This window comes from Trichogramma pretiosum, unplaced genomic scaffold (genome assembly GCF_000599845.2).
Source record: "Trichogramma pretiosum strain Unisexual culture from Peru unplaced genomic scaffold, Tpre_2.0 scaffold23, whole genome shotgun sequence".
NCBI classification, from domain to species: Eukaryota; Metazoa; Arthropoda; class Insecta; order Hymenoptera; family Trichogrammatidae; genus Trichogramma; species Trichogramma pretiosum.
In genome coordinates this window covers 1,860,400-1,876,015 of record NW_019641629.1, presented here as the reverse complement: position 1 = coordinate 1,876,015, position 15,616 = coordinate 1,860,400, and the positions used below count along the sequence as shown (strand labels likewise).

The 15,616-nt window shown below is 35.5% G+C and overlaps 1 non-coding gene across 1 annotated transcript; it reads left to right on the top strand.

The window, feature by feature from the left end:
- The first annotated feature begins 9,198 nt into the window (after positions 1–9,198).
- On the top strand, positions 9,199–9,391 carry LOC111693723. Its single transcript, XR_002763468.1, has one exon. It is a non-coding gene; the product is annotated as a U2 spliceosomal RNA (small nuclear RNA).
- The last annotated feature ends 6,225 nt before the right edge of the window (positions 9,392–15,616 follow it).

The following is a 15,616-nucleotide window of genomic DNA, read 5'->3' as shown; positions in this document are numbered from 1 at the left end:
CAAAATACAGTACACGGCGGTTGCAAAGATTACGCATGCGATAATTGCGAGAAGAAATTTGGACACAGGTCAAATTTGATCAGACATCAAGAAATAGTCCATGAAGGTCGTAAAGATTATGCATGCAACATTTGCGAAAAGAAATTTTCACAAAAAATTAAATTGCTCGACCACCAACAGATAGTACACGACGGTCGTAAAGATTTTGCGTGCGACAAATGCGAGCAGAAATTTGGACGAAAACAGCATTTACACGTCCACCTTACACGGCACGATCGCGAAAAGTAATGATGATTGACAATTGTAAATATGTATAGATATTAGTGCATAATATGTTATACTAATATTTCAATAAAAATTACGCTGAAATAATTATGTATTACCTGAACTTCGGACGTTTAATTATTATTGCACTTTTGTACTGTATCGATGTGTTGTGTTTTCAGATTTCGCGTACTACTAATTAATATACGATTTTCAATCATTTTTTAGATATTATATTCCTATATCTGTTCATGCAACCATCGGCCAAAAACTTTTATCACGTCTTGTTTGGAACTCTTGTTTGGATTTGGGAAAGGTTTCAGTTGGCTACTCGATTTTTGATAAACCTGATTATGTAATAATATCGCGACTCTGTATTTATCAAATACGCACTACTGGAAAATGTTGATTAATTTGCTGACGAATTTATTATTTTTGCTACTATAGACGTGACTGGAACCAGATCGAACAATATGGTTTATCTTAAAAAACCAATGTAGAACCATTTATCAATTTAATTATAACTAAAATAATGTTTTTTTAAATTTTTTGTGTGGTGCGGCCCTTTTTCTAATCCGACATTGGTCCTTATGCACATATTGGAACAATTCTCAGTCGTATCGAAAAAATCCAGCGTTGACAGAACCGAATGACTGCATTAATTGCGTGGTCGTTCAGCAAAATAATGAAAAAAGAGAAAAAAGGAAATAATGAACACCCTGCTGAAAGAGAGGAGGAAATTTTAGTAGTCCTTATCACTGGCGGCTTATGGAGCACGGCAATAACGCCATGATGTAGAGGCGGCAAATTTCGGAATAAATGTCTACATTTTTTATTATACACGTGTGTAAGGATCTATTTGATCGAGGGGTGTTTTTTGGAGTACTTGGTTTTGTAAAGCCAAAACCTCCTCGAAAAAGTCGTCGCCAAGTTTGATGGTTCGAATATTGTAAGGAAAATGTGTAAACAGATGAATCGGTACCAAAATTGTAAATATGATCATAAACGATTTCTATATAGTTCCTCGATACACATAGATCATGTTCACAGTAAAGACAAATTAGTTTGAATGTCGTCTTCCCAGATCAAACAAGCCATAATACGAAAAGATAAATTATAGTCGTTACATTTTTCGTAGTACTAAATAGAAAGGATCTAACGTTAAATTTAGTCACGAAAATGGATAAAATTAAGAAATCAGAAGAAGTTGTCTCAAGTGAACCCGACGTCGTTGTTTCGAACGACAAACAACACATTTCTGACATTTGTCAGATCGAATTTACACTAGAATCAAAAATGATAACACATCGAGACACGATTCACAATGATCAGAAAATTTACGCATGTGACAAGTGCGAAATGAAATTTGAGTTCCGAAGCCATTTGAGTAGACATCAAATATCAGTACACAAGAGCCACAAAGATTTTGTATGCGACAATTGCGGGAAGAAATTTGTAAAAAAATCGAGTTTGTTTACGCATCAAAAATTAGTACATAAAGATCGCGAAGATTTGACGTGCAGAAAATGCGAGAAGAAATTTGAAAGTAAATCAGCTTCACTCAAACACAATAAGATATTTCACGAAGTTTTCAAAGATTATTTATGCGAAAGGTGCGCGAAGAGATTTGGAAATAAACGAAGTTTGCTCTTACATGTAAAGACAGTGCACGATAAGGGCGATAAGAAATTCGAACGAAATTTGAAATTGATAAGACATCAAAGGACAGTCCACGAAGGTCAGAAAGATCTTGAATATGACAAGTGCGAACAGAAATTTACACAAAAACAGAGTCTGCCCTCCCACCAAAAGATAGTTCACGGTGGTTGCAAAGATTACTCATGTGACAAATGCGAGAGGAAATTTGGACATAACTTTAATTTACTCAGTCACCAAAAGATAGTTCATGAAGGTCGAAAAGATTACGCATGTGACAAATGTGAGAAGAAATTTGGATATAAATCGGATTTGTCAAAGCATGTAAAGGTAGTCCACGAAGGTTGCAAAGATTACTCATGTGACAAATGCGAGCTTAAATTTGGAGAAAAATCAAAATTAGCCAGACATCAAAAGACAGTCCACGACGGATGCAAAAATTTTGCGTGCGACAAGTGCGAGAAAAAATTTAGTCAGAAAGGAAATTTGCTAATTCACCAGAAAGCAGTCCATGAAGGTCGGAAAGATTTCTCATGTGAGAAGTGCGAAAGGATGTTTGGACGAAAGTCGACTTTGCTTCGACACCATGAAACAGTTCACGAAGGTCGCAAAGATTTTGCATGTGACAAGTGTGAGAATAAGTTTTCACAAAAATTTAATTTGCTCTACCACCAAATGACAGTCCATGAGGGTCGGAAGGATTACGCTTGTGACAAATGCGACAAAACATTTGCATACAAATGGACTTTACTTTCACACCAAAATACAGTACACGGCGGTTGCAAAGATTACGCATGCGATAATTGCGAGAAGAAATTTGGACACAGGTCAAATTTGATCAGACATCAAGAAATAGTCCATGAAGGTCGTAAAGATTATGCATGCAACATTTGCGAAAAGAAATTTTCACAAAAATCTTATTTGCTCTACCACCAACAGACAGTACACGACGGTCGTAAAGATTTTGCGTGCGACAAATGCGAGCAGAAATTTGGACGAAAACAGCATTTACACGTCCACCTTACACGGCACGATAGCGAAAAGTAATGATGAGTGACAATTGTATGTTATTAGATATGTTAAGGAGGTACCTGCGCGATTAGAATTACTGAAGAGATTTTGATAAAACTTCACCGATAGTTAGACATTTATACAATAATGATTCCCCGAAAATTTAAAAACGTTTAGTTAGTTATGAGAAAAGTTATGCGAGTTACAATTTTGCGTTTTTAACATGGGCCTTATGGGAAATTCAAGATATTTGAAAAATTACTGAAGAGATCTTGATGAAATTTTGCATGCTCGTAGAAATAATAATTTAATAATGTATGAAAAAAACTCTGATTAGTTTGGTTAGCTGTGAGCTGAGATATAAACAAATTAAGCATCATGTCTAGTGACTTTGATCGTCGAAAGCAAGCGCGCGCGATACACGTTCATAACCTCACTATTCAAATTTCGTAAAGTGCACGAAAATTACATAAGATTATTTACTGATTAGCTTTGTATTATTTAAATAATAAGATAAGATTATAAAGAGCCAAAAAAGAACATTTATTTTACTATACATATAATAAACATTTATTAAACATTTTCACATCGAAAAATCATCATCATCGCCTCTTGTCATAGCAGCGCAGCAGACGATGTGACTTAGGACAACTGTGTCGCTCAACACACTTTTGTCCCTAAAAAAAACCCTAGGCTAGCTCGACGCAGGTACCTCCTTAATAGATATAAGTACATACGCTATTCTTATATTACAATAAAAATTAAGTTGAAATAATTATGTATTACCTGAACTTCGGGCGTTTAATTATTATTGCACTTTTTTACTTTACCGATGTGTTGTGTTTTCAGATTTCGCATACTACTAATTAATGTACGATTTTCAATCATTTTTTGGATATTATATTCCTATATCTGTTCATGCAACCATCGGCCAAAAATTTTTATCACTTCTTGTTTGGAACTCTGATTTGGGAAAGGTTTCAGTTGGCTACTCGAATTTTGATAAACCTGATTATGTAATAATATCGCGACTCTGTATTTATCAAATACGCACTACTGGAAAATGTTGATTAATTTGCTGAAGAATTTATTATTTTTGCTACTATAGACGTGACTGGAACTAGATCGAACAATGTGGTTTATCTTAAAAAACCAATGAAGAACCATTTACTAATTTAATTTTAACCAAAATAATGTTTTTTAAATTTTTTGTGTGGTGCTGCCCTTTTTCTAATCTGACATTGGTCCTTATGCAAATATTGGAACAATTCTCAGTCGTATCGAAAAAATCCAGCGTTGACAGAACCGAATGACTGCATTAATTGCTTGGTCGTTCAGCAAAATAATGAAAAAAGGGGAAAAAGGAAATAATGAACACCCTGCTGAAAGAGAGGAGGAAATTTTAGTAGTCCTTATCACTGGCGGATTATGGAGCACGGCAATAACGCCATGATGTGGAGGCGGCAAATTTCGGAATAAATGTCTACATTTTTTATTATACACGTGTGTAAGGATCTATTTGATCGAGGGGTGTTTTTTGGAGTACTTGGTTTTGTAAAGCCAAAAATTCCTCGAAAAAGTCGTCGCCAAGTTTGATGGTTCGAATATTATAAGGAAAATGTGTAAACAGATGAATCGGTACCCCAATTGTAAATATGATCATAAACGATTTCTATATAGTTCCTCGATACACATAGATCAGGTTTACAGTAAAAACAAGTTAGTTTGAATGTCGTCTTCCCAGATCAAACAAGCTATAATACGAAAAGATAAATTATAGTCGTTAAATTTTTCGTAGAACTAAATAGAAAGGATTCAACGTTTAATTTAGTCACGAAAATGGATAAAATTAAGAAATCAGAAGAAGTTGTCTCAAGTGAACCCGACGTCGTAGTTTCGAACGACAAACAACACATTTCTGACATTTGTCAGATCGTATTTACACTAGAATCAAAAATGATAACACATCGAGACACGATTCACAATGATCAAAAAATTTACGGATGTGACAAGTGCGAAATGAAATTCGAGTTCCGAAGTCATTTAAGTAGACACCAAATATCAGTACACAAGAGCCACAAAGATTTTGTATGCGACAATTGCGGGAAGAAATTTGTAAAAAAATCGAGTTTGTTTACGCATCAAAAATTAGTACACAAAAGTCGCGAAGATTTGACGTGCAGAAAATGCGAGAAGAAATTTGAAAGTCAATCAACTTTACTCAAACACAATAAGATATTCCACGAAGTTTTTAAAGATTACTTATGCGAAAAATGTGCGAAGAGATTCGGAAGTAAACATACTTTGCTCTCACATATAAAAGCAGTTCATGAGGGTTGCAAAGATTACTTATGTGACAAGTGCGGAGAGAAATTTAGAAAAAAATCGAGTTTGTTCTTTCACCTAAAGACAGGACACAACGTCTTCAAAGATTACTTATGTGATCATTGCGGGAAGAAACTTGAAAATGAAAGAAATTTGCGCATGCACATAACAACAGTCCATGAAGGTCTCAAAGATTTTGCGTGCGACAAGTGTGAGAAAAAATATAGACAAAAATCGTATTTGATCGATCACCAAAATACAGTCCACGAAGGTCGCACAGATTACACATGCGATGAGTGTGAGAAGAAATTTACACAAAAATCGAATCTGCTTTCCCACCAAAAGACAGTACACGGCGGTTGCAAAGATTACTCATGTGACAAATGCGAAAAGAAATTTGGACGAAAATGGATTTTGTTTCAGCATCAAGAGACAGTCCACGAAGGTCGGAAAAATTACGAATGCGACAGTTGCGAGAAGAAATTTGGACGAAAATCGGATTTACTTTTACACCAAAAGATAGTCCATGAGGGTCGTAAAGATTTTGCATGCGACAAATGTGAGGAGAAATTTGGATATAAACAGCATTTGCTTGTCCACCAAAAGACAGTACACGAAGGTCGGAAAGATTACGCATGCGATAAATGCGAGAAGAAATACGGACTCAAATGGATTTTGCTTGTACATCAAAAGACTGTACACGAAGGTCGGAAAGATTTTGTATGTGACAAGTGTAAGAAAAAATTTGGACAAAAATCGCATTTGTTTCGGCACCAAAAGACAGTACACGAAGGTCGCACAGATTACGCATGCGATAAGTGTGAGAAGAAATTTTCACAAAACTCGAATCTGCTTTCTCACCAAAAGATAGTACACGCCGGTTGCAAAGATTACTCGTGTGACAAATGCGAGCATAAATTCGGAGAAAAATCAAAATTAGCCAAACATCAAAAGACAGTCCATGAAGGTCGGAAAGATTTCTCATGCGACAAGTGCGAAAAGAAATTTACAGAAAAAAAGAGTTTGTTCAAACACGTAAAGACCATTCATGAGGGTCGGAAAGATTACATATGCGACAAGTGTGAAAGCAAATTTGGACAAAAATCGAGTTTACTTAGACACCAAGAAGCAGTTCACGAAGATCGTAAAGATTAGACATGGGACAAATTCAAGAAAAAATTTGGATAAATATGGCATTTAATAAGAGCGAAAAGAAATGTGCGATTCAAGGCTAATTGAATCGACATCAATAAATGATGCTCCTTATATGAAAAGACTACGCATGTGACCTTTGGCGATATAAAATTTGGATGTAAATCAGATTTTTTGAAACACCAGTTGACAATCCAAGTTTAAGTTGACACCGAAAATCATTTATATAATTCTCAGGAACTACGTACCGGACAGTTCTCGAAGTTTATTAAGATTCTTTAGTGATAAATATTTGCACCATTTTCACGTCAAATGATAATCCAGTTTTTATTAATAATTTGTTCATTATACCAATTTTTCGAACGCATTGCAGTCATATGTTCCTTCACAATGTTCCTTCGAAAAAAAAAAAACAGAAAAAAAGTTATTCGTTTTGGTACGGAGGGATTTCATAACGCGCATGGAGCTCCGCTAAATATTTTTTCGACAAATTCGAGTGATCTCTCGCTGGTCCGTTTAAGTTACTTTCCAATTATATAATTTGTATATTTGCGCGATCGAATCGTCGTCAAAGCGTGTGTGTATGTGTATATAATCGTTTCTCACGATCCACCTTTAAAATCTATCGATCGAAATTTTATACTTGAATATAAGAAACGTTAAAGTGCGCTGTAACGAAACTGAATGCAAAATAAAATTATCGAAAACTTCGAAACTCGAGAGCGACTCAATGCATACACTGGAGGGCGCTTTGAGAGCGCATCGCTGCACAGTATACTATAGATACTGTATATGTAAGGTACAAACATTAAAGATCTTTCATAGAAACGTTTTCATCGGTTGGCAACGCGCAAGAAGCATGTCTTTGAATATAAAGCTCGTAATCGAAACCTTTCGAGCTGTATGTGCGCGCGCGGGTTAACGTAACTTCTTTGATCTCGCGAGCGAAAAATGTCGAGCTTCATCAATATTTAATATTTTTTCTTCATCTTAGTGAAAAAAAAAAAAATATTATTTATCGTGAAAGCTTCAGCGATAGCTAATAAGTATATACTAAGAGGTAATGTTTTTTTTTTCGGTTACAAATTATGCATCAACGAGCTTTTTCCGTAATTCGTATACGAGGTCGACTCCGAGAATTTGCTCTTTAAAAACAATTATCGACCGTTTCATCAAGTAAACAAATAAGTATCTTCGACTCGAGTAGATATAAAAATAAAAACGAGCGAAGAACGTTGCGCACGTGCAACCCAACTGTCACCGTTCCGCGACTGACTCGCATATCGGTCAATTTCGAATACCTAATCCATCTCGCGTAAAGCCCGCTTATAGCAATCGGTAAGTATACATCTTCCTGTTTAAGTCGTATTCAATGCGAGAAGTATACGTACGCATTTAAATATAAGAAAAAAAAAAACGGAGAGAAAGAGAGAAAGTAAGTAGTACCGTAAAGTGGGAAATGGAGTCGACGTCATTGGGGCGCATCTCTCTACCCTCGCGCTCGTGAGACTCGAGGATATCTTCCTTCGCGTGTATACAAACGAGCAATTCCACGATTTACCGGCCAAATTTTTTAATAGAAACGCGTCCAATTTTTTATTCAATTGGACCCTTGTAACCATCGTTGGTTGTTGTTCTTGCAGGGATAGAAAGTTATAAAAATGAGTCAATCATTACAATTCTATTAGGAAAAAGCACGTTTTTTTGACATTTAACAGTGTTTAATATGTCCGCAATCACTGCTCTCACTCTCTACTCGACTTAATCACTTAAAAATTTAAGGAAAAATCCTAGTAATACGAGCAAATAAATTACACTTGAAAGGTACTGCGCGCCAAAAATGAAGATTTTACATTTGAATTTTCTTTTAATTTTATACATAACATGAAGCAAACTTTTTCTTTAATGAATATTATTTGAAACATTTAAAGTTGAGTCATTCAATTTTATATTCCATATAAGTTCTCAAATGTTTCAGATAATGTTTTAGGTATCATAATATAACACGAGCCATTTGAAAATGATTCACTGAAACTTCAAAAAATAATATATTTTTCTCTTGAATTATAATTAAAATAATACATTTTTGTTAAACACAATTCAATACGTGGAGCAGGCATTCGAATATCGACATTTCCGCGGCTAATGAATCTTGAACTTGCCAAAGGCATGCGCGCGCACTAATGACCTCTTGCAGACTTTTTCAAAAGCAAAAATCTACTTTATCGATCTAAAAATGAAATAATATCCTGCAGTGACAAACATATATAGTAAGCTGAATTAACATTGTTACTTAACTTTATGAGTTATGAAAAATTCGAGAAGTGCATGGAAAATTCAAGTACTCGTGCGCACGAGTCGATTACACCGCTTTAACAATTTCAATAATTTAAAATGTAACTTTTTTATTGAAGTAATGAATTTAAAACTAAATAATAAATAAATGCACGAAGAAATGTAAGAACCATAGCAATACAGAGTCTTTAATGCGAGAAAGTTTATATCGCGTTTTTCGGTGACTCGCTACCGCTCGAGCGTTTAACGTGCGATTTATATCGTAGTATTTTTAATTCAAGAAATATATTTTATGTACGTGGCTGAATAACAGCAGCTGTAGCAGTACAGCAGACGTGTGTAGTGTGTACAGCAAGAAACAAGCAGCCGGAGAGAGGGAAACCCATACGCTCGCCGGCGCCGAGCTTCGGATTCCACCGCTAGAGGTCATAATTCAATCCAAACGTAAAAAATTAAAGTTCTGTAGTTAAATGTGACTAAAAACTAAGCATCAGCATCGCTTCTCGGCCTTTTGGCTAAGATCAAAGTGTAGTATCTGTTCTTATTAGCTTGATATCTAATACGAAGCCTATATGGCTTCTAGCATATCGAACTGATTTTTGAAACTCGGCATGGCGCCTGGGGCTTGCTCCGGCCTTGCCACGGGTCTTCTCTGCATTGCAGTACCGCAGAGTTAGGCCCAATAATCTCAATACAAACATAATTAACAGCTCTAGAAACTGTGTTAAACACAGGACTTTTCGAAATGTGTAAATAATTTACACCGGCGTCCGAAAAAAGTCGAAAAATCGACCGCACGAGGTCCACATCGACTTTACGCCTATACGTGTTTTTTGAACAAGTAAATGCCTGGTGTTAATGTCGTATAGTGTCTTTGGTAGATACATTATAACAGTCTTTTTTCAGATATTCACGAAGTCGTCACTTTACCCAAGAATTTATTTGCCTGCGTAGCATAACCGCGCGCCCGTATATACTCTACGTATTAAAGTTTATTAATACACCTGCTTCTAATTAGTTCACACTTTAGTGAAATAATAAATAAATAATATTACAATAAAACCCAAATACTCCTCTTTACAAATATTAAATAATACATTACACTTACGAATGCGCGAAGTGAGTGATTCTCAATGAATTCAGTTTGATGCCCGAGCGTAGCGAGGGTTCAAACTGGATTCGTTGACAATCACTCACTTCGCGCATTCGTAAGTGTAATGTATTATTTAATATTTGTAAAGAGGAGTATTTGGGTTTTATTGTAATATTATTTATTTATTATTTCACTAAAGTGTGAACTAATTAGAAGCAGGTGTATTAATAAACTTTAATACGTAGAGTATATACGGGCGCGCGCTTATGCTACGCAGGCAAATAAATTCTTGGGTAAAGTGGCTACTTCGTGACGATATGTAAAAAGCCCATTATAATTTCTCCTTATTCCTATTATAGTTTTTCAGAAAAATATAATGTAACGCGCGGACATATTCCGTACTACGCTTCATATAATATTTCCATGCGTACCCCTGGAATTTGCACGGCCCAAGATCTTGGGATTGACCGCGTGTGTTACCGCCGCCGCTGTTGCTGCCGCCGAAAAGCGTACAGCAACTACATGCTCGAGCATGCGACTGCATGATTGTGCCGCTACGTTTTTCGGCAGCAGCAGCAGTGGCGGGGGTAACGCACGCGGTCAATCCCAAGATCTTGTGCCGTGCAAATACCAGGGGTACGCAATACGCATGGAAATATTACATGAAGCGTAGTACGAAATATGTCCATGCGTAGCGCTTCGGAAACATTTTTCTCTCCGAGTAGAACCCTACACGCTTGTATCAATTTGTTTTGCTGCGTATCACGGGTCGATGTCAAAATTGTTTACGTTTGTACTGCTTACAAATAAGAGACGGATTCGTCTGTTTATATGTTGTCCTTCCTCTTTTAATAGCTTATAACCCATCAGTGAAAAAAATGAAAAATATTGATTTTTCTGAACAATTATAAATTTATAAAGAAACTTTTATGGATGTACGAGTGTAAGCTTTTTCAAAATTGAAATAAAAATTGTATCAATATGATTGTGTCTTTTTTGAACTTCGGGTTATCAACTGTTATTATACACCTTCTTTCACTTTTGTGCAGGTGCTTCATTTTTTAACCATACTATTGCTAATTACTACACTTCGTGCATTTATTTTATTTATTTAGTGATGCTTAGCTGATAGTTATTTTATGGCTCGTCTGCAACTTTGAATGGGGCAAGTGTTAATTGACTATTGTTTTTTTTTATAGACGTTGGGTAATGATGTGAGACCCCTAGACCTCTTGTTTTTTTTAAAAATAAGAATAATTTACGGACATTTGAATTTCAGATTGCCTCAACACAACTACACAGCTAGTTCAAAAACATCTTATTTTTTTGTACGCATAAAATTCAAACGAACGTTGTACTCTTATTAGATTGTCATCCATATAATCTATATAGATTCAGACCTTTTAAGGTGGCTAGTCAGTAATCATAACAATAGTACAGCGAGGCGTATATGTCTGTCTCTTTCTCGCATTAGACAGGCAACCGTTCGCACTATTCAAAATCAATGATTTTGCGCACATTTTGTTTAATTACTCATTAGTTAGTTCGATAAGGGGTAATTTTTAATACACGAATCGAAAGGTAGTGACTTGAAGCATAACATACTCGTTTTTAGTTAAGATCTGTTGTTTAACAAAAAAGTTATGGCATAAAATGTATGAAAATATGATGGCCTCCCATAAGAGCCCATGTTAAATTTGCTATTTTCAACGGCTTCGTTTTCAAAAATTAGTTCGAACCCATGCTGAAATTTCTACAGCATATCAAGGGCACTTTAAATGACATTTCTGCAAAGTTTCATAAACATCTGTTGTCGACCCATTTTACTGACTAGCCTCCTTAAATCCGAACGCAATTCTATAGCAAAGTCGAAATTCAGCCCGCTGCGAGTCTCCGCGCGAGCCACGCGATGATCTACACAATTAACACGAAGTCGCCGTTCCTACAGGATTCTCCCGACGGACAGAATTTTGTAATTTGTTTCGATATCGTCGAAAATTTTGTACTGACACTTGAAAATGTTATAGTGCATATCGATGTAGAATTTGCTCGGGAATTAAATGGCGTGAAACTGTGTGCTCCTTGCATTTAGGCGTACAGACGAACGGCGCATATAAATACACGAATATAAACATTATAAAATGCATTACACATGCGTCGAGTAATTGGGTATATCTAATTGCAACACAAATGCGATGCATTCGAACACCCGCGTGTGCTCCGACTCTCGCGGCCTGAGATTACGTCATGTTTTCTTCCTTCGCCACATACACCTACAAAACATTTCTCTTTTATCCGTCACGGCTATACTCGAAAATAAATGGAGACAAGGTAGTGACAATTCTTTGCGCTCGTGGCTTTTTGAGTCCTTAGTAACCATTATTATGGTCTGTTGAATGAAACTGTCACGGCAATGGGATATCCTTCGCGACAAAAATCGGTATGTAAAGTCAATTGACCGAGATTCGAAGGGTCCTCATCAGTGGCGGATTATGGAGCACGCAAATAACGACATGGTGTGGGGGTGGCAAATTTTGGAATAAGTATCTACATTTTTCATTATACATGTGTGTAAGAATTTATTTAATCGATTTTTTTCACGTGAACTCAATGTTGTCTGTGGGGTTTTTTTTGGAGTACTTCGTTTCGTTAAGCTAAAAATTACTCGAAAAAATCGTCACTAATTTATCGTTTTAAATTGTTTCAAATGTCGTAAGAATAATGAATATGAACAGATAAATTCGGTGCCTTAATTGTAAATAATAATATTATAATTGAAGACTAATACATAACTTATCATGTTTACATTAAAAACAAATTAGTTTGAACGTTGTCCTTCCTGGTGAAACACGTAATAACATCGAAAGATAAACTTTACTTATTCAATTTCCATTGTAATAAATAAAAACTAACTAAATTATTCAATTTAGGCAAAGAAATGGATAAAAGTGAGAAGAAATCCGAGAACCTTGTCCCTAAAGATAATTCAAGTGAACACGACATTGTTTTCTTTGACGACAAACGACACGTTTGTGACATTTGTCATGAGGAATTTACACTGGAATCGAGCATGATAACGCACCGAAACACAATTCACAATGGACAAAACAAGTACGTATGTGATCAGTGTGACGAGAAATTCGAGTTCCGAAGTCATTTGAGTAGACACCAAATATTAGTACACAAGAGCCGCAAAGATTTTTCATGCGACCAGTGTGAGAAGAAATTTGTGAAAAAATCGAGTTTATTTACGCACCAAAAATTAGTTCATAAAGATCGCGAAAATTTGACGTGCAAAAAGTGCGAAAAGAAATTTGAAAGTAAATCAACTTTACTCAAACACAATAAGATATTCCACGAAGTTTTTAAAGATTATTTGTGTGAAAAGTGCGCCAAAAGATTCGGAAGTAAACATAATTTGCTCTTGCATATAAAAACAGTTCATGAGGGATGCAAAGATTTCACTTCTGATCAGAATGAGAAGAAATTTAGATCAACACCGAATTTGATTAAGCACCAAAAAGCAGTTCATGATGGCTATAAAGAATATTCATGTGATAATCGCGCGAAAAAATTTGGATTAAAATCGGATTTGATCAGACACCAAAAAACAGTCAATGAAGTTCTGAAAGGTTTCGCAAGTAATAAGTGTGAAAAGGTAAATACACAAAAACCAGGTTTGTTGTGCCATCAAAAGACAGTTCTCGAAAGTCGCCGCGATTACCCATGCGATAAGTGCGAGAAGAAATTTGTACGAAAACAGCATTTGCTTTTGCACCGAAAGACAGTCCACGAGGGTCGTAAAGATTTTGCATGCGACAAATGCGAGAAGAAATTTGGACAAAAATCGCATTTGATTGACCACCAAAAGATAGTACACGAAGGTCGCAAAGATTATCCATGCGACAATTGCGAAAAGAAATTTGGACAAAAAACACATTTGTTTCGGCACCAAGAGACAGTACACGAAGGTTGCAAAAATTACGCATGCGATAAGTGCGAGAAGAAGTTTGGGCATAAACCGAATCTACTTTCCCACCAAAAGACAGTACACGGCGGTTGCAAAGATTACTCATGTGACGAATGCGAGAAAAAATTTGGGGATCGAAGCAATTTTAGAAAACACCAAAGAATAGTCCATGAAGGTCAGAAAGATTACGGATGCGATAAGTGTGAGAAGAAGTTTGGGCATAAACAGAACTTGCGTATTCACCAAATAACAGTCCATGAGGGTCAGAAAAATTACGAATGCGACAAGTGCGAGAATAAATTTGGAAGGAAATCACATTTGCTCAATCACCAAAAAATAGTCCACGAAGGTCAAAAAGATTACGCGTGCAATAAATGCGAGGAAAAATTTGGACAAATATCTTCCATGCTCTCCCACCAAAAAACAGTACACAAGCGCTGCAAAGATTACGCATGCGACGAATGCGAGAAGAAATTTACACATAAGTCATCTTTGCTTTTTCACAAAAGAACAATCCATGAAGGTCGGAAAAATTACGCATGTGACAATTGTGAGAAGAAATTTGGGAAAAAATCGAAATTACTTTTACACCAACAAACAGTCCACGAAGGCCGCAAAGATTATGTATGTTACAATTGCGAAAAGAAATTTGGACAAAAATCGGATTTCGTAAATCACCAGAGGACAATTCACGAACGTCGAAAAGATTTAGCGTGCGATAATTGTGAGAAGAAATATGGACGAATGTCGCATTTGCTTTTCCACCAACGAACAGTCCACGAAGGCCGCAAAGATTATGTATGTTATAATTGTGAAAAGAAATTTGGACAAAAATCGGATTTGGTAAGGCACCAAATGGCAGTCCACGGCGGTCGCAAAGATTACTCATGTGACAAATGCGAGAAAAAATATGGGGATTTAAGCAATTTTAGAAGACACCAAAAAATAGTCCATGAAGGTCGCAAAGATTACGGATGCGATAAGTGTGAGAAGAAATTTGGATATAAATGGACTTTGCTTTTACACAAAAAGGCAATACACGAAGGTCGCCTAGATTAAGCATGGCACAATTGCGAAAAGTAATGATGATTGACAATTGTAAATATGTATACATATTAGTACATAATATGTTATACTAATATTTCAATAAAAATTACGCTGAAATAATTATGTATTACCTGAACTTCGGACGTTCAATTATTATTGCACCTTTGTACTTTATCGATGTGGTGTGTTTTCAGATTTCGCGTACTACTAATTAATGTACGATTTCTAATCATTTTTTGGCTATTTGGTTTCTGTAGTTGTTCATGCAACCATCAGCCATTTAATAATTTAATTTAAACCAAAAAATGTTTTCTAAATATATGCTATTATATGTGCTATTAATAACTAATAGCTTGATCAAAAGAATTATAGAATATTTCAAAATGATTTTTGTAACGTTTCTGTAATACTCCAATTCATTATAATCAATTAATAGATGGCAGTATTGTTTCTTTAGTGAAGTCTTAATTGAGTAGCAAAAAAACGGAGAAATACTGTACACAGTTTTAACTGGTTTATATTTATACTGATGAAAGACAAATTGAACGAAATCAGTCGATATTTTGCATCAAGGCAATATATGTGACTATAAAAAATTTATAGGAGTTACGAATCATACATAAATCTTGTATTATCAATTTATATCTATATCGGATGAAAAAATAAACGAAAATTAAACTGATTAGAATGAGAAAATCAACTGAGAAGAGAAAAATACGAGAAGAATTGGAAATACTTGAATGAAAGCTTCGAGCTTTTTATTTGTACAAAATATATACAATTATTATAAAAAACAACAATTG